The sequence below is a fragment of the Bubalus kerabau genome, chromosome X (assembly GCF_029407905.1).
Source record: "Bubalus kerabau isolate K-KA32 ecotype Philippines breed swamp buffalo chromosome X, PCC_UOA_SB_1v2, whole genome shotgun sequence".
Lineage (NCBI taxonomy): Eukaryota > Metazoa > Chordata > Mammalia > Artiodactyla > Bovidae > Bubalus > Bubalus kerabau.
In genome coordinates, this window is record NC_073647.1 from 95391009 (window position 1) to 95413812 (window position 22804).

General features: G+C 38.4%; 1 protein-coding gene and 1 pseudogene across 4 annotated transcripts in view; one reads left to right on the plus strand and one right to left on the minus strand.

Annotated features, from left to right (window-relative positions):
- The window catches only part of EDA (ectodysplasin A), a 481432-nt gene that overhangs the window by 27222 nt on the left and 431406 nt on the right, over positions 1–22804 (minus strand). The gene's annotated exons all lie outside the window — the stretch shown is intronic.
- LOC129639436 (general transcription factor IIF subunit 2-like) lies at positions 11703–12450 on the plus strand (annotated as a pseudogene).

The window sequence follows — 22804 nt, forward strand, 5'->3', positions numbered from 1 at the left end:
ATGTGTGGGCTTCAGGAGCTGCAGCACATGGGCTCAGTAGTTGCAGCTCCTGGGTTCCAGAGCTCGGGGCCAGTCATTGTGGTACATGGACTTAGTTGCTCCTCGGCATGTGGGATCTTCCAGGACCAGGGATTGAACCCATGTCTCCAGCATTGGTGGGTGGATTCTTCAACCACTGAGCCACCAGGGAAGCCAATGGAATATTACTTGGCCATAAAAAAGAATGGACAACAACACAAATGACCTTGAGGGCATTATTCTAAGTGAAATAAGTCAGACAGAGAAGGTCAAATACCATATGATCTCTCTTATATGTGGCATTAAAAAGCAGATAAACAAACAAACCAACCAACCAAGCGCATAGATACAGAGAACAGATTGGTGGCTGCCAGAGGTGAAGGCTGAGGGAGGGGTAGGAGAAATGGGTGAACATTTTTTTAAGTTTAAATAAATAGAATTAAAAAATAAAATTGGCTAACCAAAACAACAACAACAATAACTCACTATTAGTGAGCTAGTGAACTTGAAGATGTCAATACAAACTTCATACATGAAATGCAGAGATAAAAAAGCAATGAAAAAGATGGAATAGCATATCCAAAGACTGTGGTACAATTACAAATGGGGTATATGCACATAATAGGAATACCAGAAGAAAGAAAGAAGAGGGAATAGAGGAAATATTTGAAGTAATATCAAATAAGAGTTTTCTAAAAGTAATGACAGACACCAAACCTTAGATCCAAGAAACTCAGAGAATATCAAGCAGGACAAATACCAAAATGCTGACCACTAGGCATATCATATTCAAACTGCAGAAAATAAAAGACAAAGAGACAATTTGTAAAGAAGGCAGAGGGGTAAAAAAAAAATTACATTGGCTTCTCTTCAGAAATTATTCAAGCAAGAGAGTGCAGTGAAATATTTAAAGTGCTTAAAGAAAAAAAAAAGCTTGAATTCTGTATCCAACAAAATTATTCTTCAAAAATGAAGTTGAAATAAAGACTTTCTCAAACAAAAATTGATTGAATTTGTTGCCAGGAGACATGTCTTATAAGAAATGTTAAAAGAAGTTCTTCAGAAAAGGAAAATTACGTAGGTCAGAAACTTGGATCTACATAAAGAAAGAATATTACAGAAGGACTTAATAAAAGTAAAATAAAATATTTTATTTATTTTACTTATTCTTAATTGATTTAATAGATAATAGTTTATAGATAATAATTTAATAGTTTAACAATAGTTTAATTTCACTTATTCACAAGCTATAATCACTGAATATTATCTATTTAACTTAATAGTTTAATAGATAATAATTTAATAGATAATAGTTCACTCAAAATAATAAAATAAAAAGCAAAGAAGTATTCAGTGATTATAGCTTGTGAATAAGAAAAACAAATAACAGCTGTGGTATAAAGGATGCAGGGGAGGAATTGAAAACACTTTGCTATAAGGTACTTGTACTACCTGTGAAGTGGTATAATATTATTTGAAAGTAATATTGGATAAGTTATAAATATATATTTCAAACTCTAGGGCAACCACTAAACGTTTTTATAAGTATAACTGATATGAAAGAGGAAAGAAAATGGAATCATAGCAATATAAAATGTTTGATTAAAGCCAGAGAAGGCAGAAAAAGAGGAAGACAGAAAAAGAAACAAAGAAATGGTCAATGAATACAAAAAGTTACAAATATAGTATATATTAACTTCAGTTCAGTTCAGTCGCTCAGTCGTGTCCAACTCTTTGTGACCCCATGAATCGCAGCATGCCAGGCCTCCCTGTCCATCACCAACTCCCGGAGTTCACTCAGACTCATGTCCATTGAGTCGGTGATGCCATCCAGGCATCTCATCCTCTGTCGTCCCCTTCTCCTCCTGCCCCCAATCCCTCCCAGCATCAGAGTCTTTTACAATGAGTCACCTCTTCACATGAGGTGGCCAAAGTACTGGAGTTACAGCTTTGTTTCCCCATCTATTTCCCATGAAGTGATGGGACCAGATGCCATGATCTTCGTTTTCTGAATGTTGAGCTTTAAGCCAACTTTTTCACTCTCCTCTTTCACCTTCATCAAGAGGCTTTTCAGTTCTTCTTCACTTTCTGCCATAAGGGTGGTGTCATCTGCATATCTGAGGTTATTGATATGTCTTCCAGCAATCTTGATTCCAGCTTGTGCTTCTTACAGCCCAGTGTTTCCCATGATGTACTCTACATAGAAGTTAAATAAGCAGGGTGACAATATACAATCTTGACCTACTCCTTTTCCTATTTGGAACCAGCCTGTTGTTCCATGTCCAGTTCTAACTGTTGCTTCCTGACCTGAATATAGGTTTCTCAAGAGGCAGGTCAGGTGGTCTGGTATTCCCATCTCCTTCAGAATTTTCCACCGTTTATTGTGATCCACACAGTCAAAGGCTTTGGCATACTCAATAAAGCAGAAATAGATGTTTTTCTGGAACTCTCTTGCTTTTTTGATGATCCAGCGGATGTTGGCAATTTGATCTCTGGTTCCTCTGCCTTTTCTAAAACCAGCTTGAACATCTGGAAGTTCACGGCTCATGTACTGCTGAAGCCTGGCTTGGAGAATTTTGAGCATTACTTTACTAGCAGTGAAATGAGTGCAATTGTGTGGTAGTATGAAGATTCTTCATGGGAAATAGATGGGGAAACAGTGGAAACAGTGTCAGACTTTATTTTTTTGGGCTCCAAAATCACTGCAGATGGTGATTGCAGCCATGAAATTAAAAGACGCTTACTCCTTGGAAGGAAAGTTATGACCAACCTAGATAGCATATTCAAAAGCAGAGACATTACTTTGCCAACAAAGATCCATCTAGTCAAGGCGATAGTTTTTCCAGTGGTCATGTATGGATGTGAGAGTTGGACTGTGAAGAAGGCTGAGCACCGAAGAATTGATGCTTTTGAACTGTGGTGTTGGAGAAGACTCCTGAGAGTCCCTTGGACTGCAAGGAGATCCAACCAGTCCATTCTGAAGGATATCAGCCCTAGAATTTCTTTGGAAGGAATGATGCTAAAGCTGAAACTCCAGTACTTTGGCCCCCTGATGTGAAGAGTTGACTCATTGGAAAAGACTCTGATGCTGGGAGGGATTGGGGGCAGGAGGAGAAGGGGACGACAGAGGATGAGATGGCTGGATGGCATCACCAACTTAATGGATGTGAGTTTGAGTGAACTTTGGGAGTTGGTGGCGTGGCGTGCTGCGATTCATGGGGTCACAAAGAGTCTGACACGACTGAGCGACTCACCTGAACTGACCGAACTTATGAACATTCTTTGGCATTGCCTTTCTTTGGGATTGGAATGAAAACTGACCTTTTCCAGTCCTGTGGCCACTGTTGAGTTTTCCAAATTTGCTGGCATATTGAGCACAGCACTTTCACAGCATCATCTTTCAGGATTTGAAATAACTCAACTGGAATTCCATCACCTCCACTATCTTTGTCCATAGTGATGCTTTCTAAGGCCCACTTATATTCACATTTGAGGATGTCTGGCTCTAGGTGAGTGTTCACACCATCGTGATTATCTGGGTGGTGAAGCTCTTTTTTGTAAAGTTCTTCTGTGTATTCTTGCCACCTCTTCTTAATATCTTCTGCTTCTGTTAGGTCCACACCATCTCTGTCCTATATCGAGCCCATCTTTGCATGAAATGTTCCCTTGGTATCTCTCATTTTCTTGAAGAGATCTCTAGTCTTTCCCATTCTGTTGTTTTCCTCTATTTTTCTGCATTGATCGCTGAGGAAGGCTTTCTTATCTCTCCTTGCTATTCTTTGGAAATCTGCATTCAGATGCTTATATCTTTCCTTTTCTCCATTGCTTTTTGCTTCTCTTCTTTTCCCAGCTATTTGTAAGACCTCCCCAGACAGCCATTTTTCTTTTTTTCATTTTTTTTCCATGGGGATAGTCCTGATCCCTGTCTCCTGTACAATGTCACGAACCTCAGTCCATAGTTCATCAGGCACTCTATCTATCAGATCTAGTCCCTTAAATCTATTTCTCACTTCCACTGTATAATCATAAGGGATTTGATTTAGGTCATACCTGAATGGTCTAGTGGTTTTCCCTACTTTCTTCAATTTAAGTCTAAATTTGGCAATAAGGATTTCATGATCTGAGCCACAGTCAGCTCCCGGTCTTGTTTTTGCTGACTGTATAGAGCTTCTCCATCTTTGCCTGCAAAGAATATAATCAATCTGATTTTGGTGTTGACCATCTGGTGATGTCCATGTGTAGAGTCTTCTGTTGTGTTGGAAGAGGGTGTTTGCTATGACCAGTATGTTCTCTTGGCAGAACTCTATTAGCCTTTGCCCTGCTTCATTCTGTATTCCAAGGCCAAATTTGCCTGTTACTCCAGGTGTTTCTTGACTTCCTACTTTTGCATTCCAGTCCCCTATAATGAAAAGGACATCTTTTTTTGGGTGTTAGTTCTAAAAGATCTTGTAGGTCTTCATAGAACCGTTCAATTTCAACTTCTTCAGCGTTACTGGTTGGGGCATACACTTATCAATAATTAATTAAAATAAAAAAAACACATTTCTTCAGTTCTCTCCTATTATTTACTTATTTATTTGGCTGCACTGGGTCTTAATTGCAGTACCTGAGGTCTTCAGTCTTCACTGTGCCATGCTAGATCTTTAATTGCAGTATGCAGCATCTTTAGTTGCAGCATGCAAACTCTTAGCTGCAGCATGTCAGATCTAGTTCCCTGAACAGGGATCAAACCTAAGCCCACTGCACTGGGAGCCCAAAGTCTTATCCATTGGACCACCAGGGAAGTCCTTCAATAATCACTTTGAATGGAATAAATATATCGGTTAAGAGATAGAAACTGTCAAAGTAGATAAAAAACCAATAACCAACTATTTCTGTAAGAAATAAACACTTTAACTATAAGACAAAGGCAGATTAAAAGTAAAGGGATGGTGAAAGATATACCATGCTAACACTAATCAAAAGCAAGCTAATTTCAGACAAAGTTGACTTCAGAGGAAGGGAAATTATCAGGAATTATATAGTGATAGAGGGGTCAATTTTCTGTGACATAAGATCCTTTAATCTTATGGCAAAATCTGATGACTCCACTATTATAGTTGGAGACTTCACCATCCCTTGATCAGTAACTGAAATATCCAGCAGGATAAAACTGGTAAGGATATACTGAGCTGAATAGCACCGTTAATCAACTAGTATCTAACTGACATTTATAGAATACTTCATCCAACAATAGCAGGATATACTCTTCTCAAGTTCACATGGAACATTCACTGAGATAAACATTATGTGTCATAAAACATACCTTAGTAAATTTAAAAGCATAGTTATCATATTGATTGTACTCTCTTATTACAATGGAATTAAACTAGAGATCAGTGACAGAAAGTAGTTGGAAAATCACATGAATTACAATAGGAAAAAAGATCTAAACGATTTTGGAAAATATTTAATCTAAGATTCCACCTCAGGAAACTAGAAAAAGAAGAGCAAATTGAATTCAGAGTAAGCCCGAGAGAAGAAAAATAAAAATCAAAGTAAAAGAAATGAAATTGAAAACAAGAAAGCAATGAAAAAAAAGATCAATGAAACCAAAAGCTGGTTCTTTGAAAAGATGAATAATATTGATAAACCCTTACCTAGGCTAACCAAGAAAGGGAGAGAAAAAAAACACAAATTACTAATATCAGAAAGGAAAGAAGGACCATTACTACTGATCTAATGTACATTAAAAGGATAATAAAATAATACCATGAACAAAGTGCTCACAAATTTGATAACTTAGATGAAACTGGCTAATTATTTGAAAGATACAATCTATCAAGACTCATATAAGGAGAAACATATAATCTGAAATGATAACACATCTATATATATTAAAGAAATTGACTATATAATCTGAAAAGCCTATATATATTAAAGAAATTGAATCAACAATTAATAACCTTTTAAAACAGAAAGTACCAGGCCCAGATGGTTTCACTGATGAATTTTATAGTTTAGGGAAGAAATTATAACAATTCTCTACAACCTCTTGCAGAAAATAGAACCAGATGGAACACTTTCTAGCTCATTCCATGAAGCCAGAATTATCCTAATACCAAAGTCAAATATATTAAAAGAAAGGAAAACTACAGACCAACATCTCATTGAAAATAGTTGCAAAAATCCTCAACAAAATATTAGCAAGTCAAATTCAACAATGTTACAAAAATTATACAGCACAACTAAGTGGTATTTATTTCTAGTACACAAGGCTGATTTAATATTAAAAAACTGACTTAATCCATCATACAGTGACATGCTTTAGAAGAAAAACCATATGATCACTATCAATAGATGCAGAAGAATCATTTTTTTTTAAATTTTATTTTATTTTTAAACTTTACATAATTGTATTAGTTTTGCCAAATATCAAAATGATAAAATCCAAGATCCATTCATGATGAGAGCTCTTGTCAAATTAGGAGAAGAGAGAGACTTGATCAGTTTGATTAAAAAATCTACAAAAATCTATAGCTAATATCATACTTATGCTGAGAAACTAGATGATTTCACTCTATGACTGAGAATGAGGTAAGGATGTCCCATCTGACCACTACTATTTGACATCACACTGGAGCTCCCAGCTAATGCAATAAGGTAAGACAAGAAAGAAAAGGCATACAACAGGCACATGAAAACATGCTCAACATCGCTAATTATTCAGTTCAGTTCAGCTGCTCAGTCATGTCTGACTCATTGTGACCCCATGAACCATAGCATGCCAGGCCTCCCTGTCCATCACCAACTCCCGGAGTTCACCCAAACCCATGTCCATTGTGTCAGTGATGCAATCTAAACATCTCATCCTCTGTCGTCCCCTTCCCTTCCTGCCCTCAATCTTTCCCAGCATCAGGGTCTTTTCCAATGGCTCAGCTCTCCGCATAAGGTGGCCAAAGTATTGGAGTTTCAGCTTCAACATCAGTCCCTCTAACATCAGTCCCTCCAATGAACACCCAGGACTGATCTCCTTTAGGATGGACTGGTTGGATCTCCTTGCAGTCCAAGGGACTCTCAAGAGTCTTCTCCAACACCACAGTTCAAAAGCATCAATTCTTCTGTAACACCACAGTTCAAAAGCTTTCTTTATAGTCCAACTCTCACATCCATACCTGACTACTGGAAAAACCATAGCCTTGACTAGACGGACCTTTGTTGGCAAAGTAATGTCTCTGCTTTTTAATATGCTGTCTAGGTTGGTCATAACTTTCCTTCCAAGGAGTAAGCGTCTTTTAATTTAATGGTTGCAAACACCATCTGCAGTGATTTTGGAGCCCAGAAAAATAGTCAGCCACTGTATCCCCATCTATTTGCCATGAAGTGATGGGACCAGATGCCATGATCTTCGTTTTCTGAATGTTGAGCTTTAAGCCAACTTTTTCACTCTCCTCTTTCACTTTCATCAAGAGGCTTTTTAGTTCCTCTTCACTTTCTGCCATAAGGGTGGTGTCATCTGCATATCTGAGGTTATTGATATTTCTCCCGGCAATTTTGATTCCAGCTTGTGCTTCCTCCAGCCCAGCGATTCTCATGATGTACTCTGCATAGAAGTTAAATAAGCAGGGTGACAATATACAGCCTTGACCTACTCCTTTTCCTATTTGGAACGAGTCTGTTGTTCCATGTACAGTTCTAACTGTTGCTTCCTGACCTGAATATAGGTTTCTCAAGTGGCAGGTCAGGTGGACTGATATTCCCATCTCTTTCAGAATTGTCCACAGTTTATTGTGATCCACACAGTCAAAGGCTTTGGCATAGTCAATAAAGCAGAAATAGATGTTTTTCTGGAACTCTCTTGCTTTTTTGATGATCCAGCGGATGTTGGCAATTTGATCTCTGGTTCCTCTGCCTTTCCTAAAACCAGCTTGAACATCAGGAAGTTCACGGTTCATGTAGTGCTGAAGCCTGGCTTGGAGAATTTTGAGCATTACTTTACTAGTGTGTGAGATGAGTGCAATTGTGCGGTGGTTTGAGCATTCTTTGGCATTGCCTTTCTTTGGCATTGGAATGAAAACGGACATTTTCCAGTCCTGTGGCCACTGCTGAGTTTTCCAAATTTGCTGACCTATTGAGTGCAGCACTTTCACAGCATCAGCTTTTAGAATTTGAAATAGCTCAACTGGAATTCCATCACCTCCACTAGCTTTGTTCATAGTGATGCTTCCTAAGGCCCACTTGACTTCACATTCCAGGATGTCTGGCTCTAGGTGAGTGTGGGTATTCACATCTTTGTGATTATCTGGGTCGTGAAGATCTTTTTTGTACAGTTCTTCTGTGTATTCTTGCCACCTCTTCTTAATATCTTCTGCTTCTGTTAGGTCCATACCATTTATGCCTTTTATTATGCCCATCTTTGCATGAAATGTTCCCTTGGTATCTCTGATTTTCTTGAAGAGATCTCTAGTCTACCATTCTGTTGTTTTCCTCGATTGCTTTGCACTGAACACTGAGGAAGGCTTTCTTATCTCTCCTTGCTATTCTTTGGAACTCTGCATTCAAGTGGGTATATCTTTCCTTTTCTCCTTTGCTTTTTGCTTCTCTTCTTTTCCCAGCTATTTGTAAGGCCTCCCCAGACAGCCATTTTGCTTTTTTGCATTTCTTTTCCATGGGGATGGTCTTGATCCCTGTCTCCTGTAGAATGTCATGAACCTCCATCCATAGTTCATCAGGCACTCTATCTATCAGATCTAGTCCCTTAAATCTATTTCTCACTTCCACTGTATAATCATAAGGGATTTGATTTAAGTCATACCTGAATGGTCTAGTGGTTTCCCCCATTTTTTTCAATTTCATTCTGAATTTGGCAATAAGGAGTTCATGATCTGAGTTACAGTCAGCTCCCGGTCTTGTTTATGCTGACTGTATAGAGCTTCTCCATCTTTGCCTGCAAAGAATGTAATCAACCTGATTTTGGTGTTGACCATCTGGTGATGTCCATGTGTAGAGTCTTCTCCTGTCTTGTTGGAAGAGGGTGTTTGCTATGACCAGTGCATTTTCTTGGCAGAACTCTGTTAGCCTTTGCCCTGCTTCATTCTGTACTCCAAGGCCAAATTTGCCTGTTACTCCAGGTGTTTCTTGACTTCCTACTTTTGCATTCCAGTCCCCTATAATGAAAAGGACATCTTTTTTGGGTGTTAGTTCTAGCAGGTCTTGTAGGTCTTCATAGAACCGTTCAACTTCAGCTTCTTCTGCATTACTGGTTGGGCCATAGACTTGGATTACTGTGATATTGAATGGTTTGCCTTGGAAACCAACAGAGATCATTCTGTCATTTTTGAGATTGCATCCAAGTATTCAATTATTAGAGAAATGCAAATCAAAACTAAGAGACATCACTTCACACCAGTCCAAATGGTTATCATAAAACATGTCCATAAACAATAAATGCTAGAGAGGGTGTGAAGAGAAGGAAATCCTCCTATAGTGTTGGTGGGAATGTAAATTGGTACAACTATGAAGAACAGGAGGTTCCTTAAAACACTAAAAATACAGCTACTACAAGACTCTGCAATCCCACTCCTGGGCATGTGTCTGGAGAAAACCATAAATCAAAAAGATACATGTACCCCAATGTTCACTGCAGCACTGTTTACAATAGCCAAGACATGGACGCAACCTAAATATCCACTGACAAAGGAATGGATAAAGAAGACGTGATACACATATACAATGGAATAATAACCCAGCCATTGAAAAGAATGAAATAATACCTCTTGCACCAACATGGACAGACCTAGAGATTGTCTTACTAAGTGAAGTCAGACAGAGAAGGAGAAATATATGACATCTCTTACATGCAGAATCTAAAAAGAAATTATACAAATGAACTTACTTACCAATCAAAGCTATGGTTTTTCAAGTAGTTATGTATAATTGTGAGAGTTGGACTATAAAGAAAGTTGAGCACTGAAGAACTGATGCTTTTGAACTGTGGTGCTGGAGAAGACTCTTGAGAGTCCCTTGGACTTCAAGGAGATCAAACCAGTCAGTCCTAAAGGAAATCAGTCCTGAATATTCACTGGAAGGACTGATGCTGAAGCTGAAACTCTGGTACTTTGGCCACCTGAGGCAAAGAACTAGCTTATTGGGAAAGACCTTGATGCTGGGAAAGATTGAAGGCAGGAGGAGAGAGGGACGATGGAGGATGAGATGGTTGGATGGCATTACTGATTCAATGCACATAAGTTTGGACAAGCTCCAGGAGTTGGTGATGGACAGGGAAGCCTGGCGTACTGCAGTCCATGGGGTCGCAAAGAGTAGGACACGACTGAGTGACTGAACTGAACTGAACTTACAAAACAGAAACAGAATCACAGACTTAGAGAAAGAACTTATGGTTTTCAGTGGGGAAGGGTAGGGGGAAGGGATAGTTAGGGAGTTTGGAATGGATGTGTACACACCGCTGTATTTAAAATGGATAACCAACAAGGATCTACTGTAGAGCACAGGGAAATCAGCTCAATGTTATGTGGCAGCCTGGATGGGAGGGGAGTTTGAGGGAGAATGGATACATGTTTATGTATGGCTGAGTCCCTTTGCTGTTCCACCTGAAACTATCACAACATTGTTAATTGCCTATACTTCAATATAAAATTAATAGTTAAAAATAAGAAAAGAGAAGGCACACAGATTGGGAAAAAAGAAATAATATTGTCTTTGTAGATGTTGTGATTTTCTATGTAAAAAAGTCCCAGTGCATTGACAAAAAAATGCTCCTGGAATTAATAAGCAAGTATAATAAAGCTGTGAGATACAAACCCAATATACAAAAGTTAATTGTTTTCCTATACTAACAATGAACAACTGGAATTTGAAATTAAAAAAACAAACAAAAAAAACACTTTAGCACCAAAAAAGAAGAAATACTTATGCACAAATCAAACAGAATATGTATAAGATTTATATGAGGGAAAACTATAAAACTCTGATGAAAGAAATAAAAGCCTAAATAAATGGAAGGATATTCCATGTTCATGAACAGGAAGACTCGATACTGTTAAGATGTCATTTCTTTTCAACTTATCTATAGACTCAATGCAATCCCAGTCAAAATCCCAGCAAACTATTTTGTGGATGTAAAAAACCCTGACTTTGTATTTTATGCACAAAGGAAAAAGACTCACAATATTCAAGTATAAGAACAAAGTTGGAGGGCCAAAACTACCTGATACAAAATTTAGCATAAAGATATGGTAATCATGATTGTGTTGGTATTGGTGGAACAATAGACATACAGGTTAATGGCCAGAATAGAGAGCACAGAAGTTGACCCAAACAAATATAGTTAACTGATTTTTGACAAAGGAACAAAGCAATCCAATGGAGAAAGAATAGTTTTTTCAACAAATGGTGCTGGAACAACTGGACAGCTCATGCAAAAAAAAAAAAAAAAAAAGCATCCAGACACTGTCCTTATACCTTCCACAAAAATAAACTCAAAATGGATCATAGAACTAAGTGTAAAACACAGAACTCTAAAACTCCTGGAAGTTCCCTGGCTTCCAGCATCCCAGCATGTGAACCCCAGCTCTTCACAGTCAGCCTCCAGCCATTTTTGCGTTCTCCTCTGGCCCTTTGCCCCATAGCCCCCAGCTCCTGGGACCCGCTACTTTGACCCGCACACCTTTGCTGGCAACAGATCCATGGCTGAAAGCAGGGAACTTGACGTGACAGGCGCCAAACAGAACACCAGAATGTGGCGGGTCAGGGTTCTTTGATATCTGTTACTGCAATGGGCTAAGGCCCCTGAAAGAAGTGAAGTTGGAAAACTGTGGATTTCCAAAAATCAAGGAAGGACCAAGGTGTCATTTACTTTGAAAGAGGATCTTGCAAATACTTATGATATTGGCAGAAAAATAGCTTCAGTCAGTGCTCTAGAGAACATGAATTTATCTTGCAAAGTGTTAGAGGACAGACATTAACAGGGTTTATTCAGAGCTCATCAGATAAGCTTTCACTGGAAGGAATAGTGGTACAAAGAGCTGAATGCTGACCCGCTGCCAGTGAAAACTATCAGCGATTCAAGAGATTACAAATAGAAGAATCTTCCAATCCTGTAAGGCTACCACAGCACCTGGACAAAGTTGTGACAACCAATTACAAACCTGTTGCTAATCATCAATACAATATAGAATATAAAAGGAAAAATAAGAAGATGGAAAACATCATTGAACTGATAAACAACACATTTTAGACAAGCTGGTTTTGGCTTTTGAGAAACATCAATATTATAATCTTAAGGACTTGGAGGACATCACAAAACAGCCTGTGTTGTACCTGAAGGAAATCTTAAAAGAAATTGGTATTCAAAATGTAAAAGGGATCCACAAAGACACATGGGAACTGAAACCAGAGTACAGACATTCTCAAGGAGAAGAAAAGAGTGATTAAGAAGACCCAAAGCCCACCTGCTAACAGAACAACTAAAGAGTGATGCTCTAAGCAAACGACCTTGATATGTGAATCCTTGAGCACCATCTGTGTTAGGGGGAAAATGGTACTTTAATTTCTCTAGGTAAATTTTTTAAACAATGATTCTTGTAAAGTTGCTTAAGTGATTTTTGAGGAAAAAGAACACATTTATTTATAAACTTAACTTGTATTAAATCAAATTATTCATGATGGGGTTAGCAGTTGGGGGTTGAAGAAGGGTTTTATTTTTATTTTTATTTATTTATTTATTTTTAATTTTATTTTATTTCTAAACTTTACATAATTGTATTAGTTTTGCCAAATATTAACTTTAAAAATGTAAAATTAGGAAATGTTTTCTAAATGAGGACTCCCTGTCCTTGTTTCTCTCTGAGGAGTTGAGGTAATACAGATTCAAAGTGAGTGGCACAGCAGGAAAAAGGCAGTCAACTACAGAAACTCTCAAAAGTTTCTTATTCTGAAACAGAACAAATCTCCTAGAAAATAACATGTGAAAAAGTCTACTTGACCTTGGGTTTGGCATTGGATTTTTAGGCAGTGCTCTAAAAGCACAATCCACGAAAGAAACAAATTATGAAGTTGGACTTAAATAAAATTAAAAACTTCTGCTCTGAGAAAGACCCTCTTAAGTTAATCAAAAGACAAGCCACAGACTGGGAGAAAATATTTGCAAAACACATATCTGGTAAAGGACTGGTATTCAGTATATAAAAAGAACACTTAAAACAACAATCAGAAAATAATCCAATTAAGAAATTGGTAAAAGATTGAAACAGACACCTCACCAAAGAAGATATATAGATTACAAGTAAGCATATGATCTCAACAGCTAAAGTCATTAGGGAAATGCAAATCAAGCCAATGAGCTAGCACTGCACATCTACTAGAATTGCTAAAATACAAAACACTGACAATACTAAATGCTGACAGGGATGTAGGGCAACAGGAATCTCATTCAGTGCAGGTGGGAATGCAAAATAGTATAGGCACCCTGAAAGAAAGTTTGGCAATTTCTTACAAAGTTAAAATAGTCTTACCACACAATCCAGTGGGGCTTCCCTGGTGACTCAGACAGTAGAGAATCTGCCTGGAATGCAGGAGACCAAGGTTGGATCCCTGGGTCGGGAAGATCCCCTGAAAAAGGGAATGGCTATCCACTCCAGTATTCTTGCCTGGAGAATCCTATGGACAGAGGAGCCTGGCGGGCTACAGTCCATAGCCTTGCAAAGAGTTGGACACAACTGAGCAAGTTAACACTTTTACACAACCCAGTAACCACACTTCTAGGTTTTGTTGCAAATTGTTGAAACTTATATTCAAACAAAACCTGCATATGAATGTTTATAGCAGCTTTATCCATGATTCCAAAACTGGGAAGCAACTAAAATATCATTTAATAGGTGAATGGATAAACAAACTGGTCCCTCCATACAGTGGAATATTATTTAGCAGTACAAAGAAATAAGCTATAAAGCCACACAAAGACATGGAGAAACTTTAAGTGCACATTGCTAAGTGAAAGAGGCCAGCCTGAAAAAGCTACCTACTTCATGATTCCAATTGTATGACATTCTGGAAAAGACAAAACTGTGGCGACAATTAATTAAAAGATAAGTGGTTGCCAGGGTTGGGGGAAAGAGAGTATATGGGAACTGTTTGTGCTAAATGTTCCTATAAACCTAAAACTGCTCTAAAACATAGTCTATTAACTACAAACATTTTTATAAAATATCCACAAGTTTAAAAGCAACACTAAACTGCACGTAGTTCAACATGGATCTTCAAGCCCTGGCTCTATACCCTCTGTACTACCCCCTTCCCTCTTGTCTCTGTACTTCCTTCATGTACCTTCTGCACTTCTTCAGTTCACCCTTTTCTCAATGCCTGCTCATTTGTTAAGACTCAGCTCAGGCCACAAATTCTTTGTATTCCCATAATAAACTATTACATCTATAAAATTACAGTTTTCTGATCATGTATTGTTTAACTTACTAAATTGTTAACTCCTTGAGGGCAAGGGCTATGTCTTACTCATCTCTGTATCTCCAGTACCTAATGTATTTTATAGTAGGTGCTCAGTACAATGTTTGCTGAAAGAATAAATGAATGACTATAGGAAAAGGTAAACTTGGGATGTGAACAGAGAGTCCCCTGACTCCAAGTTCATTGTACTTTTTACTGAATCATAATCTGCTAAGTATACCAATAACATCAAAAATTGCCCATCAATTTACACAGTTGTTTTGCAGCCTAAATAAGTGAAAGTGATGTGCTCATTGTAGGTTCTCCATAAATGTTAATTTAATTTCACTTATTCTTTGGTTATATAGGTAGTAGGCTCCCCACTTTCATGCTCCCTCACTTTATATAGAGAATTATATCAGACAACTGGACATGGCCAACATTTCTTCAGTGATAAGCAATAAAGAGGAAAGTAAGGATAATGGCTGGCAGATGAGGATTGGAAATTTTTATTAAGAAAAAAAAAAACAAAAAGAAAAACAACCTTCAACAGTCTGTATCTTCAAATCTTGTAACCTTAAGAGTTTACCTCATGTTCTATCTCACACCATAAGAATTGTAAACAGAGAGAATGCCCAAATACGTGTGGGAAGTTCAATACGTTTGAAGAAGATGGAAGCCATTAGCTTCACAGAAGAGTGAGAATTTTGAATGAGAACCACATGGAATGCCCATGTTTAGAGCCCAAATTTCAGTTTCAACATCTGCTCTAAGCATGACAAAAAGGCAAGAAAAGGTAGAGCTGTGCAAGTTGATTCCCACCCCACCCCATCACATCCCAATCTCTGAAGTATTTCCGATGTGAGAAGGCTTACATTCTTCATCCAAGGATTTCCTCTCTAGCCCTTGCAGCAGGGGCTCATGCCTGGGGCCTCAGGCTCCACAAACATGACTTAAGTTATGATCAACTATGAAACTTTTCTGGCTCAGTTCTGGTTTGGTTTAGGAAAGACTTGAAAATATTGTCAAAAATATGAAAATATTACTGTAGTCAGGCAACACAAAAACAGTCCCACTAACTGCTGACATTTCAGACTCTTAATGGTCTCTCAAGCTCCATGAAGTATAGGTTCCTGCATGTCACCAGAGATGTTCCCAAAGTGACAAGCGTGTATTCTTGCTAAAGAAATATTTTGCAACATCAAGTCTTTGGTCACTTTAGTGGTTAGGATGAAAAAGCCAGGCCTAAGAGCAAAGAGTCTCTGAAGAGAATTAGAAAGATGAATGGAATGAACTGTGTTCTAAGGCAGTTTTTTACACTACATTCCAGGCAGTGCAAGGTCCTGTGTGATATTAACAGATGTCCTTAGAAAAAGGATTTTTTGGACAAAAAGAGTTTGGGAAACATAGGGTCAAGGGAAAATAAACAGGTTTCTTCACCGAAGAGTTCTTACATCTTTGAATACACAAATGAGAAGTGTGACTCTCCAAAATGGGATATGCAATGCAGCATTTGGCCACAGAACTTTTTCTGAAAATACCTATCTCTTGTTGAATTAATGTTCTGGATTATAGTGTTTGGTAAATACTAAGGTTGTGGAAAAAGCTTGAGCTTTGTTATTCTTTCAGAACTGGGTTGGAATTTTAGTTCTAACGTTCACTACCTGTGTGACCTTGAGCAAGTTACTCCACTTCTGAATGTTTTCATTTATGAAAACTGGGACTATAATATCTACCTCAAAAAAAAATGTAAGGAGGATTAAGTGAGATAATGCACAGTACTTAGCACAATGCCTCGAACATACAGGTACTCAAGAAATAGCAGCTATAATCATCACATTCATTTCTTATCACCATTATTATCTAGCCACATCTGTGTCTGACAGGCCTGCCAAAACAGCTTCAAACTAGGTCTGGCCTGAGGATTCCAATGGCTATATTTCGGACCGCTTTAGGAACCAAGTATAAGAAAAGAACTGGACTAGTTGTCTAGAGATATAGCTCTATGACTTATTAGCTGTCTGACCTTGGGCAAAGCACTTCACCTGTCTGCATTTCTCTCTCCTTCTGCCAAATATAGACAAGGACTAGGTGACCTCTTACTCTAAAATTTTGTGAGCCTTGGCTCTAAAATGCTGTGAGATTTATACATTTATTGCTGAAGAAATCTGTGATACAGGTTAAATCCAATTATAAAGGATAGTCCTGTATAACAAAGCTATTTTTATGATCCAGCAGATGGCTGGCAGAAACAGTGCTTTGCCAATCTGGTTACAATGAACTCTGTATAGTGAATAATTCTGACAATTGCTTACTCTGGTCCTTGACCCCACAATCGTCACTCTGTAATGTTGCTCTAATCAACCAAAGAACTTGATTATGTGTTGTTTTCATTGTAGACATACAGAAGGGAGCTGAGTTAAGCTAAGTTATAGAATTTCTAGCTAAGACGTTTGTATCCAATTTCATTATTTTAGAGTTGAGGAAATAGGACAGGAGAGGTTAAATAACTTGTCAGGGGTCACACAGTCAGCAAATAGGAGAGCTTTGAATGGGTGTTTGGACTAAATGATTCATCATCTGAGAACTTAGACATTTCACTGCAAAATCTCACCCAGACCATACATAAAAATGTTAAATGAAACCAGAAATGGTTATTATAGTAACTCTACTGTTTATGCTTCCCAACCAAGTAAGACGTGCATTTGTCATTACCCTTTATCCCTGTGTTCAAGCCCTCTTCATAGGATGGTCCCTCTAATTGTACGGTACATGTTGACACAACTTAAAGCATGATAACCTTTGCTGCAGAGCTTCAATTAAAGGTTTTTTTTTTCAGTGTGTAAGTACATTACACCTCTAGGTCCTTTTAGATACATGCACAGTTCCCTTCACAGAGGCCTCTAATAGTCAAGTTTGTTTTTTTTTTTTTTTCTCCATTTTGAAACCATGTGGCCTTTGTAAAAATTTAAGCTAGGTTAACAGAGAAATCTTACTATCAATATCAAGGTTAGCCTTTATGCTCTTGCTTTTCTCTACTTATATCCTCTCTCATGAGTATATTTATTTCCAGGGCTTCAACCCTTATGGAGAATCATACTTTCTAAGTCACAGCCCATGTCTCCAACTATCTTGTGACATTGCCTCTTGAATACATTTCCTGTTTCCTGAAACCTACATGCTTCAGATTGAATTCATCTTCTAAGTTATGCTAAGTCATAACTTCTATGCTAAGTCACTTCACTCACGTCCGACTCTTTGCGACCCCATGGACTGGGGACATAAATCATCAGAGCTATCCTAACCTCCTGTGGGCAAATCAATCCAATCAATAGCACAGATGGTTTATTCCCAGAAGTAATTTTCTCAGCCTTGCTAAGAGTGTGTGGGTGGTCCTCTGGTTCCCCTTCACTGGGGAGGAATGCAGCCACCACGGTTGACCAGATAAACCACAGAGAGCAGTTACATTGAGAACCACACCTATGCAACATGACTCTTGACTGGGTCCCAAAATAGTCCAAGATGGCTATATATTCTGCTGCTGTGCTTATGGTGTCTTTAATCAGAGACAGAGCTCAACCAAGTCACATTGGATTCTTCTTATAATAAGACAAACTGGGGACTTCCAATGCTCAGTTTGTGCGCACTCTGGTCATTTATGTTAGAACCTGTCTAGGATGAAAGTGTTGCTCAATATTTTAATGTAGGAAGAGCTAACCCAATTTCATGCAAAGACGGGCTCAATAAAGGACAGAAATGGTAGGGACCTAACAGAAGCAAAAGATATTAAGAAGAGGTGGCAAGAATACACAGAAGAACTGCACAAAAAAGATCTTCATGACCCAGATAATCACGATGGTATGATCACTCACCTAGAGCCAATTATCCTGGAATGTGAAGTCAAGTGGGCCTTAGAAAGCATCACTACGAACAAAGCTAGTGGAGGTGATGGAATTCCAGTTGAGTTATTTCAAATCCTGAAAGATGATGCTGTGAAAGTGCTGCACTCAATATGCCAGCAAATTTGGAAAACTCAACAATGGCCACAGGACTGGAAAAGGTCCGTTTTTATTCCAATCTCAAAGAAAGGCAATGCCAAAGAATGCTCAAACTACCGCACAATTGCACTTATCTCACACGCTAGTAAAGTAATGCTGAAAATTCTCCAAGCCAGGCTTCAGCACTACGTGAACTGTGAACTTCCAGATGTTCAAGCTGGTTTTAGAAAAGGCAGAGGAACCAGAGATCAAATTGCCAACATCCGCTGGATCATCGAAAAAGCAAGACAGTTGAAGAAAAACATCTAATTCTGCTTTATTGACTATGCCAAAGCCTTTGACTGTGTGGATCACAATAAACTGTGGAAAATTCTGAAAGAGATGGGAATACCAGTCCACCTGACCTGCCACTTGAGAAACCTATATTCACGTCTGGAAACAACAGTTAGAACTGGACATGGAACAACAGCCTCGTTCCAAATAGGAAAAGGAGTATGCCAAGGCTGTATATTGTCACCCTGCTTATTTAACTTCTATGCAGAGTACATCATGAGAAATGCTGGGCTGGAGGAAGCACAAGCTGGAATCAAGATTGCCGGGAGAAATATCAATAACCTCAGATATGCAGATGACACCACCCTTATGGCAGAAAGTGAAGAAGAACTAAAGAGCCTCTTGATGAAAGTGAAAGAGGAGAGAGAAAAAGTTGGCTTAAAGCTCAACATTCAGAAAACGAAGATCATGGCATCCGGTCCCATCACTTCATGGCAAATAGATGGGGAAACACTGGAAACAGTGGCTGACTTTATTTTTCTGGGCTCGAAAATCACTGCAGATGGTGATTGCAGCCATGAAATTAAAAGATGCTTACTCCTTGGAAGGAAAGTTATGACTAACCTAGACAGCATATTAAAAAGCAGAGACATTACTTTGCCAACAAAGTTCCATCTAGTCAAGGCTATGGTTTTTCCAGTGGTCATGTATGGATGTGAGAGTTGGACTATAAAGAAAGCTGAGTGCAGAAGAATTGATGCTTTTAAACTGTGGTGTTGGAGAATACTCTTGAGAGTCTTTTGAACTGCAAGGAGATCCAAACAGTCCATCCTAAAGGAGATCAGTCCTGGGTGTTCATTGGAAGGACTGATATTGAAGCTGAAACTCCAATACTTTAAAGGCCACCTGATGCGAAGAGCTGACTCATTTGAAAAGACCCTGATGCTGAGAAAGATTGAGGGCAGGAGGAGAAGGGGACGATAGGGGATGAGATGATTGGATGACATCACCAACTCGATGGACATGGGTTTGGGTGGACTCCGGGAGTTGGTGATGGACAGGACGCCTGGTGTGCTGCGGTTCATGGGGTTGCAAAGAGTCGGAGATGATTGAGTGACTGAACTGAACTGAACCCAATTTTATTATTTCCCAAGAAGTGTGTACCTATCTGCCTTCATCAGAGGTTATCCATCAATGCGGTAAATGTTAGCTTCCTTTTCTATTTTCAGTATTGCCACCCCCATCGTGCATGCCACGCTCTATACATTGTATTCTGCAGAACTTTGTTCCAGGAAATACTTTTTCCTTTGCAGAAATATTGGATACATAACAGTAAACCACAGAATTGCATTCAAGCCCCAGTTCTATCACTTACTAACTGTTGTTTGACACTGAGAAAATTGCTTTATTTCCCTGGCTGTATCCTCAAAATGAAGATACTACTACTTGCTTTAGAGAGTTGTAAGGATTATAAAAGATAATACAAAAGTATATGCAAGATATTCCTTAGGCGCTCAAGAAATATAAGTTCTCTGCAAAATTTCATAAGCATATAAATTTAATTCATCCCCAAACCAAGCAAGCAGAAAGTTCAAATAACTAAGACCTTTAATCTAATAAGAATTGATGTTCAGAATGACAATACTAAGCCATAGCAAAATTCTGAAATAGTCTTGAAGGATATAGCTTCCTGTAGAAATTTTTTTTTTCTTTTCAGTTAATTCTTTCAATTATATTCAACTCATAAGTGTTGTTTGAACACAAGATGTTTCACATTACACTTGTACCACATGAAACAGGCAATGTAAGACCTGGGTACCTTGTCCTATTTTTTCAATCAACTATCTTGGGTTTTCTAGCTATAGAATTATTTCTGTAAAAATAACAAGAGTCTGTATAATTGTTCAATAGTTAACATTTCTTATTTCAGTTTCTTGCCTCATTGCACTGGCTAGCACTTCAACAATAATGTTGAAGGAAACTCCCTGGTGGTCTAGTGGCTACGATTCCATGGTTCCACTGAACGGAACCCAGATTCAATACCTGGTTGGGGAACTAAGATCCTGCAAGTTGTGTGGTGCAGCTAGATTTTTTAAAAAACTAAAAAAGAGAACTAAAAAAATAATGTTGAACATCAGCAGTTATAATTGAGTATCTTTGAGTTGATTTGATTTTGGCAAGAAAGCCTCTAATATATTTGCCCTTAAGTACTATGCTACCTCCCCAATGACTCAGAAGCAAAGAATGTGCCTGCAATGCAGGAGATGCAGGAGCCATGGGTTAGAACCCAGGGTTGGGAAGATCCTTTGGAGGAAGGCAGTGCAACCCATTCCAGTATTCTTGCCTGGAGAACCCCATGGATAGAGGAGCATGGTGGTGTACAGTCCATAGGGATGCAAAGAGTCAGACATGACTGAATCGACTGAGCACACACTCATGCATGCATTATGCCATATATTAGGCCAAAAAATTCTTTATTGTATTAAAAAATACTCTTTTATTTTATTCCTAGTTTACTAAAAATTATCAGGAAAAGGTATTAAATTTTTATCTAATGCTATCTGAGCTGATCATCCTTTGAGTTGATAATGTAATATGATATTTAGAAGGATTTGTTATCAAAGTTATACCAATTTCCCTAAATGTATTGATAAGTATTTCTTCTCCTTTTTCACTTTGTAGGTTTATAGATCATGGCATCTAGACCCATCACTTAATGGCAAATAAATGGGGAAAAAGTGGAAACGGTGACAGATTTTATTTTCTTGGGATCCAAAATCACTGTGGATGGTGACTGCAGCCATGAAATTAAAAGATGCTTGACCCCTGGAAGGAAAGCTATGATAAACTTAGACATTGTACTAAAAAGCAGAGACATTACTTTGCTGACAAAGGTTCATATAATCAGAGCTACAGTTTTTCCAGTGGTGATGTATGGATGTCAGTTGGACCATAAAGAAGGCTAAGCAATGAAGCACTGATGCTTTCGAACTGTGGTGTTGGAGAAGACTCTTGAGAGTCCTTTGGACAGCAAGGAGATCAAACCAGTCAATCCTAAAGGAAATTAATCCTGAATATTCATTGGAAGGACTTTCGCTGAAGCTCCAATACTTTGCCCACCTGATGTGAAGAGCCAACTCATTGGAAAAAACCATGATGTTGGGAAAGACTGAAGGCACGAGAAGGATGAGATGGTTGGATGGCATCACTGACTCAATGGACATGAGTTTGAGCTAACTCCAGGAGATGGTGAAGGACAGGGAAACCTGGTGTGCTGCAGTCTATGGGGTCAAAATGAGTTGGACACGACTTAGCAACTGAACAACAACAAGAACATGGGAAATATTTGTTTTCTAATATCTTGATTTAGCCCTAACTCCTTTTCCCCCCAGGATGTCTTTTGGTGGCTTTTCTCCCTGGTGGAAAAAAAATGTACAAGAGCCTTCATTTAAAACACTTCCAGCTAGTCCTGTTTTGTAGCACTTCCTTGAGGACAATTGATGCACAGTCTCAGTTTTTTTGTAAGAGTTTACACAGCCATGCTAACTTAGGAAAAAAAATCCATTGATCTCTTCTTATTTGTTTTCTGTGTATTTTCATCTAAGGTACCAATGTCATTGCCTCAAGAAGGAAGGATGAGAGATGAGGTGTGGAGGGAGGAAGGGGATAGATGGGCTCAAGGAGCATGAGGAATGAAGTCTGGGAGGTTTGCCCTGGAAAGATTTGGTTTATGCAGCTTATGTGTTTCAATTGATCTTTGGAAGAGTATTAGCTGCCAGTCAAAGCAACTACTGTAGGAGCTGGAGAAAGAAATATAATTTCAGTGTGTTTCACCATTAATTAATATTACAGAACTATTGGCATACCTTCACTTTTTAACATACAACTGTAACTGAAAAATGGCAGAAAGCAAAGAGGAACTGAAGAGCCTCTTGATGAAGGTGAAAGAGGAGAGTGAAAAAGCTGGCTTAAAACTCAAATTCAAAAAACTAAGATCATGGCATCCTGTCCCATCACTTCATGGCAAATAGATGGGGAAACAATGGAAGGAGAAGACTCTTGAGACTCCCTTGGACAGC